This window comes from Osmerus eperlanus, chromosome 14 (genome assembly GCF_963692335.1).
Source record: "Osmerus eperlanus chromosome 14, fOsmEpe2.1, whole genome shotgun sequence".
In the NCBI taxonomy this organism is placed as follows: domain Eukaryota; kingdom Metazoa; phylum Chordata; class Actinopteri; order Osmeriformes; family Osmeridae; genus Osmerus; species Osmerus eperlanus.
Window position 1 is genome coordinate 679,379 of NC_085031.1, and position 21,911 is coordinate 701,289.

General features: G+C 43.9%; 2 long non-coding RNA genes across 2 annotated transcripts in view; one reads left to right on the forward strand and one right to left on the reverse strand.

Moving 5' to 3' along the window:
* LOC134034122 (uncharacterized) overlaps window positions 1–20,511 on the reverse strand; it is a 76,661-nt gene extending 56,150 nt beyond the window's left edge. Inside the window, exons 1-2 of the long non-coding RNA XR_009932194.1 lie at window positions 20,324–20,511; window positions 19,108–19,476 (exon numbers count right to left, since the gene is read on the reverse strand). This is a non-coding gene — a long non-coding RNA (uncharacterized LOC134034122). The remainder of the gene's footprint in view (window positions 1–19,107; window positions 19,477–20,323) is intronic.
* Window positions 15,444–17,371, forward strand: LOC134033764 (uncharacterized). The gene is made up of 3 exons (XR_009932161.1): window positions 15,444–15,760; window positions 16,473–16,629; window positions 17,127–17,371. It is a non-coding gene; the product is annotated as an uncharacterized LOC134033764 (long non-coding RNA).
* Window positions 20,512–21,911: the final 1,400 nt, after the last annotated feature.

Genomic DNA, 21,911 nt, shown 5'->3' on the forward strand with positions numbered 1-21,911 from the left:
TGCCCCACTGTAGGTGGAGGCTTCAAATAAGCCCATTTGGCTTTTTGCCTCTTCCTGCACAGTGCTATTCATTTATCTCTATTATGTTTGTTTATTTTGTAATTGTATTGCTTGAATTGTGCAAATAAAAAATGTGCCCGACTCCACCTGCAGGTGGATCACAGACTTCCTATCTGACAGGAAGCAATGCGTTAAGCTGGGAACACAAGTTTCTGACTCACCGGATCACCTCAGGGCTGCGTCCTTTCCCCTCTGATCTTCTCCCTGTACACCAACAGCTGCACCTCGTCATCCGTCTGTCAAACTTCTGAAGTTTGCGGACGACACCACCCTCATTGGGCATCATCTGTTCTTAGAATTAGTTAAACTATTGTACTTTTATTTAATTTGAGATCCGTATGTTTATTGTTTGCACCTTCCTGCCACAGTAAATTCTGTGTTTGTGTAACATACATGGTGAATAAACCAAATTCTGATTCTGATTAAGACAGTGGAGATGGTTGCGGACTTTAGAAAGAATAAAGCCCCACTCACCCACATCACCCTGTGCAACTCCCCAGTCAACACTGTGGAGTCCTTCTGCTTCCTGGGTACTATCCTCTCCCAGGACCTCAAGTGGGAACTAAAGAATGCATTGTGTTTATTAAAGTTATGTCTTATGAGCTTAGAAGTGTGCTCAGGCTTAAACATTGTGTCTCACACAGGGTGGGGGGAGTCATGGGTGCGGGCGGAGAAAGAGGAACAATCCAGACGAGTCTCGACCACAGTGTGGGAAAAAGGCTGTATTTTGTGTCTCTATCTCTTCATTTTCAGAAACAACCTTGAAACCGGGTGGAGACGGCACCCGAGCAGGTGGGACACGCCAGCAAGAACAACTCAATGATGCATGAGAAAGCTCAACCCTCTTTTCATCTTTTTGTTTTACTTCACTGTATAATATATGCTGGGGCAGGGACAGATAGCCAGTTGGACTTCGTGAACCAACCCAAACTCTGTTGCGGGTAGGGAAACGTAGACAACCCCAGAGCTCTGTACTTGTTGATTTCCAACTGCTGTATTAAAGCTGATATTATCGGACCTCTGCGACTCCAGACCACTCTTTCTAGAACACAGACTTGTGTCATTGAATACCATCATTAAATATTGGAATAGACACAAAATATTTCAGTCCTTCAGAACTGAACATAAGCTCCCTCATCAAGAAAGCACAACAGAGGATGTACTTCCTGTGGCAACTGAAGACATTCAACCTGCCAAAGACAATGATGGTGCACTTTTACACAGCCATCATTGAGTCCATCCTCACCTTCTCCATCACCATCTGGTACGCTGCTGCCACTGCGAGGAGAATAGCAGACTGCAGCGTATCATCCGCACTGCTGAGAAGGTGATAGACTGCAATCTGCCTACCCTCGAAGACCTGCACACCTCGAGGACCCTGAGGCGAGTGAGGAAGATTGTTGCTGATTCCTCCCACCCTGGACACTCTGTTTCAACCACTCCCCTCCGGCAGGAGGCTGTGGTCCATCAGGACCAAACCCTCACACCACAAGAACAGTTTCTTTCCTTCCACTACTAGCCTTATTTAAAAAATCCTTGTAAGTTTGCCTGAAAACGCCTAAACAGCATACCCAAAGTAAATTGACAGCTGTTCTTGAACCATTTGGAGTACATGCATGACTGTGGTCTCTTTTGAAAGGTGACACTCTTAAGTTATTTCCCCTGTTGTCAGGACCCCTGTCAGTCCTACTGGTGTGGAGTAATAAAAGTGTGAACACAAGGAAAGTGAAAGTTTCCTCTTCCGCCTATATTTTGTTTTGAAAAGAGAGGCCTGAAGAGGCCTAGAGGTGGTAGGTATTAGCTGGAAGACAGAATTGGACCACAGCTTGAAGCCTTACCCAATTCAAATCAAAAGTCAAACATAATACCACAATATATTTATATTTGACACGTTTTTATAAGAGTGAATCCAGGCATTTTCAAAAAGGGCCTTTTGGAGACTCCAAAATGACCCTTTGTAACCAAGGTCAAATACTTAGGATAAAAATGTATTATTTTTCATAATTGTTATCTCTAATGAAAGGTGGCACTTAGAACTATCATATATTATAGCTAAATCCCCCATTAGTATTGCTGAAACACAAAAACTGAAGCATAAACACATTGGAGTGCTTTATCTGATTCAGCAGTTTTGACGCACAAAGAACACTGCTTCTGTCCATCCAGTTTGCGCTAAGGATTTTTATTTTGAAGGCTCCACAGATACCCATCATGTTGGGTATTAGCATTTGCAGCATTTCCTTAGCTACAAGGCTAACAAGCTCATTTCAGGCCCACGGCCCCGATGCAGAAGGGGCGTATGATCTGCAATAATTTCAACGCCGGGTCTTGCTCCTTGTCATCCTGCCGGAGCCTCTACGTCTGCTCCTTCTGCGGTGGGGCCCACTCCCGCTTCTCCTGCTCCCTTGACCCCCCTGGCCGGCCGGCCCCCTGACTGTCTGCCCATTTGTCCACCCCCATCGTCGTCCCTGCCCTGGCTGCGGCCCTCCGCCGCCACCCCGACCCCGCCGCCGTGCGGTTCCTCCTGGACGGCTTGGTCCTAGGCTTCTCCCCCGGCCTGGTGTCCTTGCCCGCTTGCTCTTTTGCCTGCCCAAACCTCCGCTCGGCGCTCGAGGCCCCCGCCGTGGTCTCTGCCCTGTTGGCCAAGGAGGTGTCTCAGGGCTTCATAATTGGCCCGTTCGCCTCTCCCCCGTTCCCCGTCTACCGGGTGAGCCCCATCGGCGTCGCCACCCGGAAGTACTCGGGCAAGCAGAGACTCGTGATCGACCTCTCTGCTCCCCGTCGCGGCCCCGTCCCCAGCATAAACAGCTTGATCCCCAGCCCGGACTACTCCCTGGCTTACACCACCATCGACCACGCCATCTCCCTTATCCGCCTGGCCGGCCGCGGCGCCTGGCTGGCGAAGGCCGACATCATGACCGCCTTCAAGGTCCTTCCCATCCACCCAGACTACTGGGCTTTCTTTGGGGTCTGCTGGGAGGATTCCTACTACTTTGCCGTCCGACTGGCATTCGGCCGCAAAAGCAGCCCACGCTTATTCGACTGCCTCTCCGAAGCACTCTGCTGGATCCTCCTCAATGAGTCCAAGGTTCCCTTCTTAGTCCATCTCCTGAACGACTTCCTCACCATCGGCCCCCCTTCATCCCCACCGGCGCAAGGCCTCCACGCTTTCACCACGGTGTTCTCACAACTGGGTGTCCCCCTCTCCCTGGAAAAGACAGAAGGGCCAGCTACAACACTGGAGTTCCTCGGTATCACACTGGACTCCGTGGCTTTCAAAGCTTCACTCCCCACCGACAAACTGGACCGTATCACGCTCCTTCTTTCCAATTACCTGATCACCCCCACCTGCGCCAACTCCTCTCCCTCCTCGGCCATCTGAACTACGCCCTCCGCATCATCCCCCAAGGCCGCTCCTTCATTTCCCACCTCCTCCTCCTGGCTTCATCCGTACAGTCGCTCCACCACACCATCACACTGGACGCCTCCTGTCTCATGGAGTTGGAGCTCTGGCATCATCTCCTTTCCCACTGGAACGGCATCACTTTCTTTTATAACGATCTTTTATCCAACCCCAACGACATGCAGCTCTTCACAGACGCCGCCCCCTCTTTTGGTTTCGGCTGCTATTATAACGGCCGCTGGTTCTCCTCCCCATGGCCTTCCGAGTTCCCTTCCTGCCCTTCTCCCTCACTGGCCCCCTCATCTGCACTTCACGAGGTCTACCCCATCATCATCGCCGCCCTCCTCTGGGGCCATGAATGGTCACGCCAATCCATCCTCATCCACTCCAACAACACTGCCGTCGTCTCCTGGATCAACAAAGGCCGATCAGACTCCATCACCGCCATGCCCTTCATCCGCCGCCTCACCTGGCTTTCAGTCACACATCAGTTCATAATCAGAGCCGCTCACATCCCCGGTCACCACAACACCATTGCCGACTCTCTCTCTCGTCTCTCCCTGCAGAAATTCAGGCGCTTGGCCCCAGAGGCGGACCCCCTTCCCACTCCGGTCCCTCCGTATTCCTATACGATCTTCCCGTAACGGCACCCCTCCATGACCTCCACCTCCATACCCAGGACGTCATCCTCCAAGGTCTGTCCCCCCGTACACTCTCCACCTACTGGACAGCCTGGAAAAGCTTCAGGTCCTTCCACACCATTCACCACCTCACATTCCCCTCATTCAACCTCCTTTCCATCACCAGCTTCATCTCATACGCTCACGCGCACCTCTGTATCCGCACTTCCACCATCCACACATACCTCAGCGGCATCAACTTCTTCTGCAAGTTGCTCTCCGGTTCCCCCTGCACAGCCATCTCCAACAGCCAGACCTCCCTTCTCATGAAGGGTCTGAAGCGCCTGGAACCCCGCTCTCCCTCTGCACGACTCCCCCTCACTGCCGACCTACTAGCCGCCTGCATCACCACACTGCGGTCTGGCTACTCCTCCCCTTCCACTGACTCCACCCTGGAGGCTATGTTCCTCCTGGCTTTCTTCGGCTTCCTGAGGTGCTCCGAATTCACGTCCACCTCCTCCACTTTCGACCCTTCTGCTCACCCATGCGTCTCTGACATCACCCTACACTCCCCCGACACACTCATTTTCTCTCTGAAACGCAGAAAGACCAATCAGAGCGGGCCCACAGTTCCCATCTTCCTCTTCCGCCTCAATTCTCCCCTCAGCCCCTTCGAGTCTCTACAGAAACTCATTCACTCCAAATCCGGAAGCCACGCCCTCCCATCCAGCCCACTATTCATCACGGAATCAGGACTCGTCGCCTCCCGGTTCCACCACCATCTCCGCCTCATCCTCACCAAATCAGGCATAGACCCCACACACTATTCCGCACATTCCTTCAGAATCGGCGCCGCTTCCTCTGCTTCCAGCCAGGGCGTTGCTGACCACACTATCCAGCTTCTGGGTCGCTGGTCCTCTCAGGCATACCGCCTATACGTCAGGACCAACCTCCCTGATCTCCACCACACTCAAGCTCTCATCAGCCTCACAGCAGCCCGTAGGTGAGTGTTCCTTTGGGGATCCGATCGAGCCGCTGCTCGGCCGTGACCCATAAGGACTCTCCGCCACACCCCGAGTCCATACCCGGAACCCAGGCCCGGCTCTGCTACCGGCCTCCATCAGCACCAGGCTCGGCCCTGCTACTAGCCTACACCAACCGCCTCAGGCTCGGCTCTGCTACCAGCCTACACCAACCACTCAAGGCTCGGCTCTGCTACCAGCCTCAGGCTTGGCTCTGCTACCAGCCTGCGACACCCTGCATTAGGCTTGGCTCTGCTACCAGCCTGTACCACAATGCATTAGGCTTGGCTTTGCTACCAGCCCAGCTTCAATAAAAGCTATCTATTCAATCTATGGTGTGATTACTGAACTTGTGAACGTGTGTGTGTGTGTGGGGGGGGGGGGGGGGGGGGGCAGGACACAGAGACCTAGTTGGCTTTAGAAGGCTGTCACCAGGGCATGGAAGCTCCTATTGGGTCAAACAAGGTGTCAATCGAAAGGGCAGAGTGTAACTCGACACGGTTAGATAGTTTGGACATTTGGGAATGTAACCAGTCCATATTTGTTCGGATTGTTTGCATACCTGGATCAGGCGAAACCTTTTAGGGTGAATAGAATAGTTTGCTTTTGCTTTGTTTACATATTTGTGACTGGACAAAGACGTTGGTAATACTTGCTGTTGCGACTTGATCTTGAAATGGTTTCCATAAGTACAAGCACAAGAATCGTAGCTTTCCAACGATGTATTACATGTGTAGCAGTCAAAAAAATATATTTATTAAAATTTAGTGTGCAGTAACTGGGGGAGGAGGGGGCAGCCTTTACGGCCCGCGGGCGGGACCGGACCGAAGGCCCCAAACTGACACTGACACTCTGTCACTTAACTCATACACTCTGTCACTTTAAGATATTCAGAATAATTTTTTTCTATATTATTTTTAGTGCTGTCAGTTAAACGCGTTATTAACGGCGTTAACGCAAACCCATTTTAACGGTGTCAATTTTTTTATCGCGAGATTAACGTTCTTTTTGGCCTAGCAAACTTTTTAGTTTTTTTCACATGCTGTTGCAACAACTACTGACTTTAGAAAAACTACAACACCACACCGGATCTAGCTAGACCGGAAACAAAACAACAGGCACGCCGCACACACTTGTTTGGGCTTGCTAGCCGGCCAAAGAGTAGTAGGCTAACGTTATGTTTTGAGTTTGTTTGGAGCGCAACACGCCGAAATGGATGCCAATAAGATTCTGAATGGAAAGTTTACTTTTAAAAAGTTGCCAAATGGTTCCATTGACAAGACCAAAGTGATCTGTTTGTTTTTGTCGTTGTGAACTGATCTATCATCGCAGCACGTCCAGTCTGAAATACCACTTGATGGCCAAGCACACAGCTGATGCGAATTCTCCGCCCCCTCGTCAAAGCCAGGCGATTGCAATGTTGTTTTCAATTTTTTTTTTTACATTTGCACCAAGCAATCCCTTCCACTTTTCCATGTTGATAAGAGCATTAAAATGAGAAAAAAATAATGGGACAAAAAGAAATCAAGGGACATTTAGAATAGATAAAAATGTGCAATTAATTGCGATTAATCGCTATTAAATATTTTAATCGTTTGACAGCACTAATTATTTAATTTTATCGTATTTTATATTATATTGTATAGCCCTAGTATTTTATTTTGTTGTAAATTATCTACATTTTTATTTTGTTCATTATGTTTAAATGTTCACTGTATGCACCTGCCCACCATATCCTGTCCACAGACAGATACATTTGATTTCCTTACCAAATTCAAATAAACAAAAGAAAACTATGTCACAAAAACAATACTTCAATTCACAAAGAGCACAAACATTACTAGACCATGACAACCATTTTCATTGAAATTCACATGAGTGATGTGGAGTATCCTAATGAAAATATTTTTGAGTTTGTTGCACTATGTGGTGCAATAGTGGTTGGTATGGATTCCTACCACACCGGAGTACAATAGTCTTTAAAGGGGTCATTGATTGCAGAACCAAATTTACCTTGTCACAGTTGAATAACGACAGTTCAGTGGGTAAAATGGACATACAGTGAACCTCGAAGTCCATTGACACCTCTTTCCTATGCAAATCTCACAATTAAAAAATGTAGCTGTAAAATGGTAGGTTTTGAAAAAGCCAACTTTTTTGGCTCTGGTCTGTACCTTGGTCACGGCCCAAAATTTGCTGTGTGCTGCTTTGTGTACTTCCACAGAATTACAAAGAAGAACGTTTTTATAGCATATTGAAAATGGACCATGGTGGTAAATGCAGTGTTCCAGGCTGTACAGGGAATTCTGGCACTTTTCATAATCTTCCCAAGGAACCAGACACTCGACGGGCATGGGTGATGTTTTTCTATGAGAAGATCCCTGTGAAGTTTGACACTCATTTATTCATTTGCTCGAACCATTTCACCAAAGACAGTTTTGAATGAAAACATTGGACAATTTAAAGAAGGATGTGCTAAGCCGCTTTTGCTGAAAAGAGGTGCTGTTCCAACCGTATGCTCATCACAAATGCAAGCTGTAAGTATTTTGTCGCTAACAGCTAGCCTATTAGCAATGCTAACGTCTCCTGTATCTAGCATACGTAAAATGCTAAATACGTTTCTAAACACATCAACATACACTACCGTTCAAAAGTTTGGGGTCACCCAGACAATTTTGTGTTTTCCATGAAAACTTACACTTTTATTTATCAAATAACTTTCAAAATGAATAGAAAATATAGTCAAGACATTTACAAGGTTAATTATTCTTATTAGAAAAAATTATTTTTATTTGAAATATAAATTTTGTTCTTCAAACTTTGCTTTCGTCAAATAATGCTCCATTTGCAGCAATTACAACATTGCAGACCTTTGGCATTCTAATTCTAATCCTTCTAATCATCCATTAGTCTTCTAAGGCAATTAGCAAACACAATGTACCATTCGAACACATACAGTAATAGTTGCTGGAAATGGGCCTCTATACACCTATGTAGATATTTTATTAAAAAACAGACGTTTCAACCTAGAATATTCATTTACCACATTAACAATGTATAGTGTATTTCTGATTAATTTAACGTGATAGATGACGTTCAATGCTTCAAACGTCACGAACTGGTTCGAAGTTTTGCCGCTCTTCTGAACCAGAGCCATAGAGGGAACGAAGCCACCGCTTCTTGTTAAAGACAAATCACACATTGCCAGAGAAGCAGCCCCAGGCATCGCTCGAGTTTCTTCCATCGGTCATTATTATTTAGCCAAATCCGTATTGTAATAATTATAAATCCGTGCACTTGAGTGTTGTGTTATTTTATTGAAATGTAACATGATAGGACTAGGTAGGTCTATACAGTGCCCAGAAAACAAATGTTGATGATTCGTTGAACATTGAACATTGTCAACAGTAATAATAATTAGTAATAATAAAGTCCCCCCAGTTCACAATAGGCCTACATATCACAAATGTTAAGAATAAGAAAAAATCTGTGTAATCTAGTTTAATTGATATAAAGACTGTATCCTATAAAGACCGTCGACCCGCATTGACAAGTAAGCTTTTTCGGTGGTGTAGCTGGTTAAAGCGATGTTCGACGACGTACTGTTAAGGCGAGTCTGGATATCCGAGTTCGCGCCCCAGTGCAGGGCACCTCGGAAGATATTCTTTAACTTTTATTGTGAGAAAATGACACAATTCTAACGGCCTACAGATGTATCACAACATTTTATGTGTGAGCACTAATATCAGATCAAAATTAACACATGTAACCTTAATTAAAATATTAAATAACAGAGTAGTCTACCGTAGGAGACAACCACTATGCCTCATTCAGCCAGTTTAAACGGCTGCTAGATGACGCTGTTCATTTTCAATGCGCCGTTGGGCCGGCACAATCCGGAAGAAACCACCAAAGCTTCACAAGGCATCGTTCGCCCATCCCTAACTGTTACCGACAAAATCATACTACAGCTTGCGGTTGTGATGAACATAAGGTCGGAACGCACCTCTTTTGAGCAACAGCTTCATAGCAAATCCTGCTTTACATTGTCACATTGTTTCAAAACCGTCCTTGGTGAAATGGTTCGCGCAAATGTGTCGAGGGTCGAACTGCACAGGGATCTTCTAGCTACGGTATAGATAAACATCAGCCATGCCCGTCTGGTCAATGTTAGCTAGACTCTAGCTCATCAGCTTTTTGTTAACGCTGATTTGCAAGGAATGCAAGAACAGCTAGATAGTGAAAACACCTAGACTGTAGGCATGTAAACTAGTTTGCTAACGCAAGAGCATAGGTAGAATGTGTGATGATTTAGCCTTGTTTATAGACCAATTATCACCCTACGTCACACGACTGTCAAGCATGCTCAACTGCGCATGTCGGATGCAAAAGACGAACTTCTCCCGGGTATAATACACTAGAGTGTCGATCAGGTCATCAAATACCTCTGGACACTGGATTTCAGGGCTTGACATTAACTTTTTGAGGCACTTGTCCTTTGGACAAGTACATTTACGTTTCATTTGTCCATGCACAAAAGTCACTTGACCCCGATACCTTTAAATAGCCTGACAAGTGATCGGGCAAAACTAGCCTGGCTAACGGAGGTCACTTTCTCAGGCAAATCGGTTAAAGAAATCCAAGATTCTGGCTATCTTCAGCAGGCTCGTATCTACAAAAGGCAGTCCTCCCTGACGTTTTTAGTGTAGAATGGAGTGAACGGGCAAAACTACGCTGGCTCGGGCAAAACTAGCCTGGCTAACGGAGGTCGCTTTCTCAGGCAAATGATGAATGAAACAGACTTGGTTAAAGACATCCAAGATGCTGGCTATCTTCAGCAGGCTTGTATCTACAAAAGGCAGTCCTCCCTGACGTGTATAGTGTAGAATGGAGTGAAATACAACATTGTGCACACTGCCAGTGAGCGACCCGAGTCTGACTGAGGCTAACAACGTCAAAACAGTGTAAAGGCCGAATTATACTTCTCCGACTCCGTTACGGACAGACGCACGCACGGAGTCGGACGGATTGGTTGAATTCATAGTAGTCAATTCACTGCCAGAAGAACAGTTGGCGCTGCACTGCGATGCTAACTAGGTTATCGAAAAGTTATAGCAAATTTACAAATTAGCCGTTTCATCAATAAAATAAGCACATTTTCAGCAACTACACTGCCCATTTCTCGTCACATTTTAATTCAGATGCTGATTTACATGTACTGTTTAGCTGAAATATGAATTGTAAAAACTTACAACAATGGCGGTCAAAGGATTTTGTTCTCTTGTTGGTCACGGCAACCCCGCCCCTGACGCAAGCGGTTCTTAATACGGACCAATCACAGCCAAGGGGTATCCGTAAAATGACGGACGGACGGATAGTCAGGAAATTCAGGAGGTGCACGTAGAGCTCTCCGAGGGGCTCTGAGAGGGCACGGAGAGGGCGTTCCTTGACAGAGAGGGCGTTCCCTGTCTCCGTAAAAACGCAGAAGTATAAATCGGCCTTAACGAGGACGCAGTCTCACTCAGATTGGCAGTTTTACACAAATCACAAAAATAATCGAACCAGCTGGCTAAAAGCAGAATTCCCATACCTCTTGAAAGCTGCTCTGCTCGACTTTTTAGGTGTAGAATTGACTGTAAAACTGTATAATTATGAACTTTGTGACATGACGTGAAGACATGGCTGCCGTCTAAGACTATGCGGTCTACCGGGCGACATTCTCACTCAAATTTCAAGACTTTCGTGACCCAAATCAAAATTCTGATGTGACAGATCAATGGGAAATCGCTTTCTCTCTAAAAGGCTGTCCTCCTCGACCTTTGGTCTTTTTAAAGCGAACTATTTGTATAATCCGTGTACTTCTCTAGCCATTATAAAGGCTATCCTTTCCTGGTTTTCTGCAACCACATTGCGCGCGCATCCCGAATGTTTACAAACAAAGAATTGGTCTATTGGCAATGGGGCTAACGTTATTTCATGTTCCTGACTGTGTTTCATTCAAATAAATAACCTGTGTTGTCATGTAAATCTACAATTCAAGATGCATGTTTGTCCAGATCTATTTTTCAGCAAGATAGCTAAATGAAGCTGAGTTGAATCACGATAGTTTGTTTGCTAAGCTGTAGTGCTAACGTTACCCACCTAAGGCGATCATGTTTGCTTCGACAACAGAAGTGGAAACAACTAACGTAATAATTTCAAATGATATCTAGTCAATCTGTTGAAAACAGTGTTGTGTAGACACAATAGATTTATTTGTACGTTTTTATTTCAAGTCTCCACCTTCAATGTTTCAGTGAGTGATGTTGGCCGTGTTGCGTCTTTGCTCCGCAGCTTCACTCGTTGTAAACCAACCAATCCGCGCGCAGCTCATCTATATATTCATGAGCATACCATAAAAGGAGAAAACCTAGGGTTTTTTTCCGGGAAAATTTCACTGGCTGTGTCGAATGCCCCTGAAGGAGCCTTCGTTTTAATGGACTTTGGAGAAATGATGAATCAACCACAAAGGAAGAAAAAAAAAATTGAATTTTTAAAATGGTCTTGACCTCTTGCATACGCATTTTAAGTTGATAGAAACGTGCATTTGGCAAATGTGTTCTTAAGAAATGACTTGCATTTGTTTTAAGATATGTTATAAATAGCTTTCAAATGTTTTTAGATCTTTTCTACCTTTTGTTTTGAGTTAAAAATACTTTGTAGATGTGCATTTTTGAAAATAGATGTGTTAACTGTTGACTGCTAGAAGTTTGAAGCAGAACGTTTCGGTATGACAGTTGCAGAGGATGTGGTTAGAGAACTGCATAGAGGAAGCCACACTTGACCTTTTGGAAAGTGCAGGTTTCCTAGAAATGTTTATACGTGCGTCATGGCGCAAGTCCTAAGTAAGGAAATGTGTCATAAGTTTTTGATATAAAAGATACTGTAGGTAAATGTCCTGGGAGCTTTTTTTCTGCTGTACGCTCTTTTCTACCTCGTCTAGCCCAGTCTAGTCTACAGTCTTGAGTCGTGTCTTTGAGCTATTGTAGTTTATGCTGTGTTTTGCCTTTTGATACTTTGTCAAGTTCAGTGGCACTAGGCCCGCAGTTTATTACTTTGATCGGGACGTTGCTCGCAGAGGAGGCCTCAGGTGTTTTTTATCTTTTGTATTTTTTTTTCTTTTTTTTTTTCTTATATTTGAAAAATAAAAAGCTCTTAAAAGACAGTCGTTGTCCGTCCTTCCTCGTGCGCCCCCCGCTCGGATCTGAGAGTCGCACACAGCGACACACGCCTGGAACCAGGTGAGTCCCCTGGGATTGTGACCAATCATTTTGACATGATGTAAATGATCTGTCCAGCTGTTGTTTACGCGAAATAGGGTTTTGAAGTGTTCGGCTGTACAGACACTTATGCGAAAAACAGGAACATCTGCCTGTCTCACAGGCACTTTTGCAGCCATAGTATCACATGCAAAACACTGTCAGGGGCCGAATTTCTGGTCATCCAGGTGACGTGCAAGGTCCCATCCTCTATTTGCCAACCATATCCATCCATGTGGACAAAACGCAGCTACCTTATTGGTGTAGAACGATCACGTGTTGAACCGTGCCACCAAAATCCTATTACGCTCTGAAGAAACTAGTTCTGCATAAAACATAGACGCATCGACAATCGACTGGAATGTTCGCGACAAACTTTTTTTTGGTAGCTAAGCACGACTCGTTCTTTTTTATGAGCTAAAGATTGTGTAGATGCCAGACTGTGGAGCGGGATGAAACGATAATAGGGTTCACCTTACGGCCTATAGCTAACAACACATTCATTCCCACTCACCAAATCCTTGGATCAACTATGCGGTTCTTTTCTTCATACTTTTCGATCTTTTGTCAGATAGTTTAATGTACACCACTTATTATTAAATGAAAATAAAACATATATAACTTTTCTTGGTTCACGTTCAGATTCCAGCTTTCACTCTTCGTTTCAGCTGTTTTTTTCTGCCTGCTCACGTTGGTTCATCTCGAGCGTGGGGAGTGAGCCTACCTCACACCGTGAGCTGATTGGCATTAATTAAAGTGTTCATCGTTCAATTTCTAAAACGTGATTAAATTTATTCTAAATACTTTGTATAGTTAGAAAAATAAATATTTTGCTTTAATTAACCTTTAAAGGGGTGATTGACTGGGTTTTTTGGGTATTTCACACTGTTCCTTAAGGTCTCCGAATAGGGTATGTAACATTGGTTGGGCTGAAAATGGCCCGGGTGCTGTTCTATGCCTCCTGATACATCCTCTGAAATATTCCCGGGAAAAAACGCTAGGTTTTCTCGTTTTATGGTATGCTCATGAATATATAGATGAGCTGCGCGCTGATTGGTTGGTTTACAACGAGTGAAGCTGTGGAGCAAAGACGCAACACGGCCAACACTCACTGAAACAACGAAGGTGGAGACTTGAAATAAAAACGTACAAATAAATCTATTGTGTCTACACAACACTGTTTTCAACAGATTGACTAGATATCATTTGAAATGATTAAGTTAGTTGTTTCCACTTCTGTTGTCGAAGCAAACTGGATCGACTTACGTGATCTGGACAAACATGCATCGTGAATTGTAGATTTACATGTACGGGTTATTTATTCGAATGAAACACAGTCAGGAACATGAAATAACGCGTTAGCCCCATTGCCAATAAACTAAATCATCACACATTACCTATGCTCTTGCGTTAGCAAGCTAAACTAGTTTACATGCCTATTCTAGGCATTTTCGCTATCTAGCTGTTCTTGCATTCCTTGCAAATCAGCGTTATTAAAAAACAGATGAGCTAGAGTCTAGCTAACATTGACTCGACGGGCATGGCAGATGTTTGTCTATAACGTAGCTCTAGCATAGAAGATCCTTGTGCAAGCAAACAGGATCGACTTAGGTTGGTAACGTTAGCACTAGCTACAGCTTACCAAACAAACTATCGTAATTCAACTCAGCTTCAGTTAGCTCTAGCTATCTTGCTGAAAAATAGATCTGGACAAACATGCATCTTGAATTGTAGATTTACATGACAACACAGGTTATTTATTTGAATGAAACACAGTCAGGAACAAGAAATAACGTTAGCCCCATTGCCAATAAACTTAATCATCACACATTAGTGATGTGTCATTCGTGAACGATTCGTTCATTTTGAACGAATACTTACAAGGACTCGGGAGTAACGAGTCCTCTCAAAGAGTGATTCGTTCATTTTCTCGTGGCCGTGCATCGGGACTGTTGCATAGGCTCGTCCAAGTAAACATAAATGATTAATTCATTTCCCGACTCGGTCTTCAGGTACGAGTATTTGGATAATTTTTCACGTGACCTGCATAGGCTCTGTAGTGGTAGCTAGAGGAAACGCTAGAGGGAACGATTCGTTCATTTCCCGACTCGGTCTTTCTACGAGTCTTTGGATAATTTTTCACGTGACCTGCATAGGCTCTGTAGTGGTAGCTAGAGGAAACGAACGATTCATTCATTTCCCGACTCGGTCTTTCTACGAGTCTTTGGATAATTTTTCACGTGACCTGCATAGGCTCTGTAGTGGTAGCTAGAGGAAACGAACGATTCATTCATTTCCCGACTCGGTCTTTCTACGAGTCTTTGGATAATTTTTCACGTGACCTGCATAGGCTCTGTAGTGGTAGCTAGAGGAAACGAACAATTCGTTCATTTCCCGACTCAGTCTTTCTACGAGTCTTTGGATCATTTTTCACGTGACCTGCATAGGTTCTGTAGGCCTACTGGAGGAAATGAACGATTCGTTCATTTCCCGTCTCGGTCTTTCTACGAGTCTTTGGATCCTTTTTTCACGTGACCCGCATTGTATTTTTTTGTAGAGGAAACAGTTTCCTCATTCCCTTTCGCGTGGCCGCTGTTTTAGTAAGACGTGAATGATATTCGCTCCAGTCATCATACTGACTGGTTTTGTTATTTTCACTTTACATTTACAGTTTAGTGCAGTGTAATTGTTTGCCGTGATAATTAAATGCTAGTGTGATAATAAATGAACAAATCATACAAACTGTCATGATACATTATTTTAATGCAGGAATTTCTTTTAAAATAGTATCTGCTGGTGCACATGTCATGCACTAACCTAGATGAGAATATGATACGTGTTTGCAGTGGACGGATAGCCCCCCCCCCGTTGAAATGAACGATTGACTCGAAAAAAGATTTGTTCATTTTAATGAACGAGATTCAAAGAACCGAATCAGTAAAATGATCCGAACTTCCCATCACTATTCTCATGTATGCCGTTTTTGACGTCTGTACACGTTTTGACGTCTGTACACTATGGAAGGCCAAGTGGGTATGGAAGGCCAAGTGGGCAAGTATTAAGACGCCCCCGTGTGTCAACCACGCGTAATTAACGCCGACTTTGCATGCAAAGACGGCGTCCATTGCGCCGACTTCCATACAAAGTCGGCGTCTTTTTCGCCTCAAATCGAACCGTGTCACGTGACACGTTCAAAGCACGCGTCTAAATAAACGCGTGCTTTTTTGAGACGTGTCTATTAAACCACACGAAATTAACGCCTGGTTTGGCTCAATCAGCGTCTGGTTTTCCAAAATTAAAGTCTGCTGGCTTGAATCTCCGATGGGAAATTATGACAATAATTGTAACAACTAATACGTAAGTAAAGTAGGTCTAAGGATGCTCGTGCGAGCTACTATCAAATACAATGTTGGTTAGCTAGTTAGCTATTAGTATGAAGTTGGTGGTCACAATTGCAATACTGTAGGATATAAAAAGGGGTGCAGACAAATAAATACAGTAATATCAGGCTGGCTGTCTGGCTTGGAGCTTTGTGAACTTCCCTTGCGCTGCGTTTGCGTTGCCTCAGTATTGTGCGCAATTTGGTTTCACTGCCAACATCCCTTAATGTAAGAGGCAATGCGCAAACTCAGTTGGTGGCAATATACAACTGTTGTTAGGCTACTATTCAAGTCAAGTGTATTTTATTGTCATTTTCAATTACATATGGTTGTACATACTAAAAACGAAACAGAGTTTCAAGTTCGAGATGCACAGACCAACACAGGGTCAGACTGGGCACTGAAATTCTTAGGACAAGATAACGCAAAGCAACCTGGCATAACATGACATATAAGTAGGCTACTCAGAAGGCAATAATATGACATATAAGTACTCAGAACAAGTTTACACCTATGACAAGCAAACATATAATGTAATAAACCTCCTAAATATATTGTGATGCCAATTTGTTGAGCGGTCATCTTCCTTGAATAGACCTAGAAAAGTGAAATACACAGCCAAGGTGACAGAAATAAAGGTTCATCGGTTGTCCTTCACATTCACACACTGATGTCTTTATACTTAACAGATCATATACTGGACTGGGGGTCAGATGGCTGAGCGGTTAGGGAGTCGGGCTATTAATCAGGTTGTTGGTTCGATTCCCGGCCATGCAAAATGACGTTGTGTCCTTGGGCAAGGCACTTCACCCTACTTGCCTCGGGGAGAATGTCCCTGTACTTACTGTAAGTTGCTCTGGATAAGAGCGTCTGCTAAATGACTAAATGTAAATGTAAACATACGATGTCCCAAAGGCCCAACTCCTTCTCAGGTCACCTTCTGGCAGCAACCTTGCAGCTGGGTTTCACTGTGCAACCAGGCCTACCAAGCTGCTGCTGGGCCAAGGGCTGATTGTAATGGCACACTGGGACTTGCAGATTACCTGAAATAAATATTTGTCTTTCTGCTGTGTAAGATGTAGGCCTACTGCTTTTAACTTGAGTTGAACGCTGTTAAACACTGCCATGGTCAGCAAACACTTGCCATGTCTACTTCAGAAAGGATACTGTTCACAGCTGTATGAGTCAATAGGACATTACCATTACCTGAATGACTTGTAGTAGTGAACGGGAGGTTATGCCTGTTCTGATGATGGCATAAACCATGTTAGATTGTTGGCTCTATGTGCATTGTTTGGGTCTCCTCTCCATTGTTTTCTGTTTTGTCTTTGGTTCTGTTGCAGGATGGCAGGCAGGTAGAGGAGCTGTGATTGCTGCAGGGGCACACCTGTGATCTGTGCCTTGGTCCTTAATAAGCTGTGCCCTAACAAGCTGGGTCTCTCCATTACTAGCAGGAACATCATCACTGTTTGCTTTTTAGTGTGTAATGATTCTCTTCACTCTACACTTGCACTGATCCCACACCCATTCCATACACTTCTAATTTACCAACCATTTCTTTGTAAGCACTTTTTATTAAATAAGTACATTGTTATCCTTATTACCGTGGCTTGTCACTTCCTGAAGTTCTTATCTAATCTTCCTATGAATCAAGTTATGACAGCATTAAACAAGCCCTGGTTGGCTACACACCTCATGTCGGGCTTATACAGATGTGTGTATTGGCACTGTATTGGATATTCAATTCTTCTGCCTCTTTCCCTCTCCCTGGTCCTCCCCCAGCACCAGCAGCTCCCTGTCCCCCTGGTCCTCACCCAGCACCAAGGGTGTGCCCAGAGGCCAACACCTGTGACATAACCCTGAGACTGCCCATACACACAACCCATGTACAGTTCAAACAGTACATGGAGTCTAGGATAATACAGTCACCCACCTTTGGGCAGGCATAATGTCACAGCCACAAACGTGACCCCGTTTTTGGTTTTGCCCTGCCCTACTGTGTCCGTGTCTGCCATTGTCTTCACCTGTGTCTCATTCAGTGGTTTCAGTTATTGTTTGTATTATCATGTCCACCTGTGTCTTGTTTGGTTCTGTGTATTTTAGGTTCCTGTTTTGTGTCCAGTCTTTGTCTTGTCCTTAACGTGAGTACCCTGTCCAGTGCCGGTCCTTCCTATAGGCGACATAGGCAGCCGCCTAGGGCAGCATGAAGAGGGGGTGCTGTTGATAAATCTTGCCTAGGGCGCCATATGTACTAGGACCGCTACTGACCCTGTCTGTTTCCCAATTAAAAGAATAAACCCTTTGTTTGAGGCAATGTCTGGCTACTCTCCTGCGTTTGGGTCCTACGCCACCACACACTGTAACACATAAGGCATATTTGAATTAATTAAAGACATCAAATTAAATTGTATAACCTTACTTTTAGAGTGTTTGATTTTAAAAGGGTTTCTAAGTAGCATTGGCTTCTGAGTGTAGGTGGCAACCTACAGATATTACCGATGGACTTACAAAAATGTCTATTATAATGCTTTAAACTTCTCTGTAATCAATGCATCTGCAGTCGTATCCCTGAATGGAAGCTCAGTTCAAATCTAGTATTTTTCACCCGTTACCAAGACACTGTAGCCTGATGATGGTACATTGTGTTAGTTTGGAGTATGTTATTAGGCTGAATGTAGGGGAAAGTGTATTACATGAGAAGGAAATGTATCAAAAGATTATGGTGTGATTTCCCAGATAATAAAAATTGTGTTACCCATATAGATGGTGTCACTAAAGGGTCAACGACCTGAGCGTCAGGTCACCTCATAAAAGTAGATGGCGCATTGCGTAATTTGTTATGGAAAATTATCCCTAGTGAGCGGGCGCTATGAAGATAAATGAAAGTTGAAAAATTATCACAATTATTTTATTAGTAGACTAACACTGCATTGCGAGAGCAGGTTTCTGCTCTTTCGTGTTTTTCTGCTGACATTGACATTGAGAACTTAGGTTGGACATCTTTGAACAGTGCTAGTTCATGACTATACCATATCAAGCTTGATTGTCTATTCACCTACCATTTAGTTAGCTGATGATTAGCAGTGTACAATATTTTGTGTTAACTGGGTTCATAGGAAGATTAGATTTGATGTTCCTGCTAGTAATGGAGAGACCCAGCTTGTTAGGGCACAGCTTATTAAGGACCAAGGCACAGGTCACAGGTGTGCCCTTGCAGCAATCACAGCTCCTCTACCTGCCTGCCATCCTGCAACAGAACCAAAGACACAGAAGCAGAACACAGAGAGAGGAGACCCAAACAATGCACAGAGCCAACAATCTAACATGGTTTATACCATCATCAGCACAGGCATAACCTCCCGATCACTACAAGTCATTCAGGTAATGTCCTATTGACTCATACAGCAGTGAACAGTATCCTTTCTGAAGTAGAGCAATGGCTAGTGTTTGCTGACCATGGGAGGGTTTAATAGCATTCAACTCAAGTTAAAAGCAGTAGGCCTACATCTTACACAGCATAAAGAAAAATATGTATTTCAGGTCATCTGCAAGTCCCAGTGTGCCATTACAATCAGCCCTGGGCCCAGCAGCAGCAGCTTGGGTAGGCCTGGTTGCACAGTGAAATCCAGCTGCATGGTTGCTGCCAGAAGGTGACCTGAGAAGGAGTTGGGCCTTTGGGACATCATAGATGATCTGTTAAGTATAAAGACAACAGTGTGTGAATGTGAAGGACAGCCGATGAACCTTTATTTCTGTCACCTTGGCTGTGTATTTCACTTTTCTAGGTCTATACAAGGAAGATGACCGCTCAAAAAATTGGCATCACAATATATTGGCACGAGAACCTATCACTTCATAACTGCTACCTCCAATCACTGTACATATTGTCCTGTCACTGAACATACTGTCCTGTAACTGTAGGCTACATACGTTTGCACTGGCACCAATTACTGTTATATGTTGTTTTATATGGCATCATGGTTTGATTCCTTTTGGAATAGGTTTAGTGTTTATTTTGAATTTATTTAGGAGGTTTATTATATGTTAGCTTGTCATAGGTGTACACTTGTTCTGAGTACTTATGTCATGTTATGCCAGGTTGCTTTGCGTTGTCTTGTCCTAAGAATTTCATTGCACAGTCTGACCCTGTGTTGGTCTGTGCATCTGACATTAAAAGACTTGAACTTGAAACTCTGTTTCGTTTTTATTATGTACAACCATATGCAATTGAAAATGACAATAAAATCAACACTTGACTTGAAGATTAGCCTAACAACAGTTGTATATTGCCACCAACTAAGTTTGCGCATTTGCGCACAATACTGAGGCAACGCAATCGCAGTGCAAGGGAAGTTCACAAAGCTCCAAGCCAGACAGACAGCCAGCCAGCTTGATATTACTGCATTTATTTGTCTCTGCACCAATTGTTATATCATAGAGTATTGCAATTGTGACCACCAACTTCATACTAATAGCTAACTAGCATTGTATTTGATAGTAGCCTAGCTCGCACGAGCATTCTAAGACCTACTTTACTTACGTATTAGATGTTACAATTGTTGCCGTAATTTCCCATCGGAGATTCAAGCAAGCAGACTTTAATTTTGGAAAACCAGACGCTGATTGAGCCAAACCAGGCGTTAATTTTGTGTGGTTTGATAGACACGTCTCAAAAAAGCACGCGTTTATTTAGACGCGTGCTTTGTGACACGTTAAAAGCACGCGTCTAAATAAACGCGTGCTTTGAACGTGTCACGTGACACGGTTCAATTTGAGGCGAAAAAGACGCCGACTTTGTATGGAAGTCGGCGTAATGGACAATTACGCGTGGTTGACACACGGAGACGTCCTAATACTTGTCCTTTTGGCCTTCCATACCTTTTGGCCTTCCATATGTGAGGGCACTAATCACGCCCCATATACTAAGTACGTCTGAGATAAGTACGTCGCCACTAAGCCGTGTGAGACAGACGTCGTCGCCAAACAACACACCTACTAAGTAGCTACGTCGTCGAAGTCACTGACTTGTTTTGTCAAACCTTATTGAGTGAAATCAAGTCCTGCATAAGGCTAACGTTACATGTTTCATATGTTAAAATGTCTTTATTGAGAACTTCACTGACTTGTTTTTTCAAACCTTATTGAGTGAAATCAAGTCGTGCATAAGGCTACATGTTTCATATGTTAAAATGTCTTTATTGAGAACTATAGTAGCCAATTGTGCACAGCCTGTAGCATAGAGGATTTTACAGCAGGTGCAGGGAGTGCTTTTGCACCCCCTACTGTTGGGATGAAAACATTACATTTTCAAATTAATGTAAAAAAACTAAGAACTGTTTTTAGAACACGTTAAAGTGATGTCAGAGTTGTATGTTCTATCATGGTTGGTTGTACTCTAATGATTAATTATACATTTTAAGATCTAGTTTTAATTTTGAGCATGTTTTTGCACCCCCAGTTTTAAAACCTAGAATCGCCTCTAGCCTGTAGTATGCTCATTATTTGTAGGCTATTCACATTTTGATTTAACAATTATACATTGATATGTGGATATAATAATTAAAACCTTTTAAAGTGCCAATACACACATCTGTATAAGCCCGGCATGAGGTGTGTAGCCAACCAGTACTTGTTTAAAGCTGTCATAACCGGGTCCATAGGAAGATTAGATGGATACTTAGGGACTTCAGGAAGTGAAATAAGGATAACACTGTATTTATTCAATAAAAAGTGCTTACAAAGAAACGGTTGCATGTGAGGGTCATGTAAATCAGTAGTGTAGGGAGTGGATGTGGGATCAGTGCAAGTGTAGAGTGTGTAGAGAATCATTACAAACTAAAAAGCAAACAGTGATGATGTTCCTGCTAGTATGGAGAGACCCAGCTTGTTAAAGGGCTAAGCTTATTAAGGACCGAGGCACAGATCACAGGTGTGCCCTTGCAGCAATCACAGCTCCTCTACCTGCCTGCCATCCTGCAACAGAAACAAATACACAGAAACACAAGACAAGGGAGAGGAAACCCAAACATTGCACATAGAACCAACAATCTAACATGGTTTATGCCATCATCAGAACAGGTGTAACCTCCCAATCACTACAAGTAAATCAGGTAATGGTAATTTCCTAT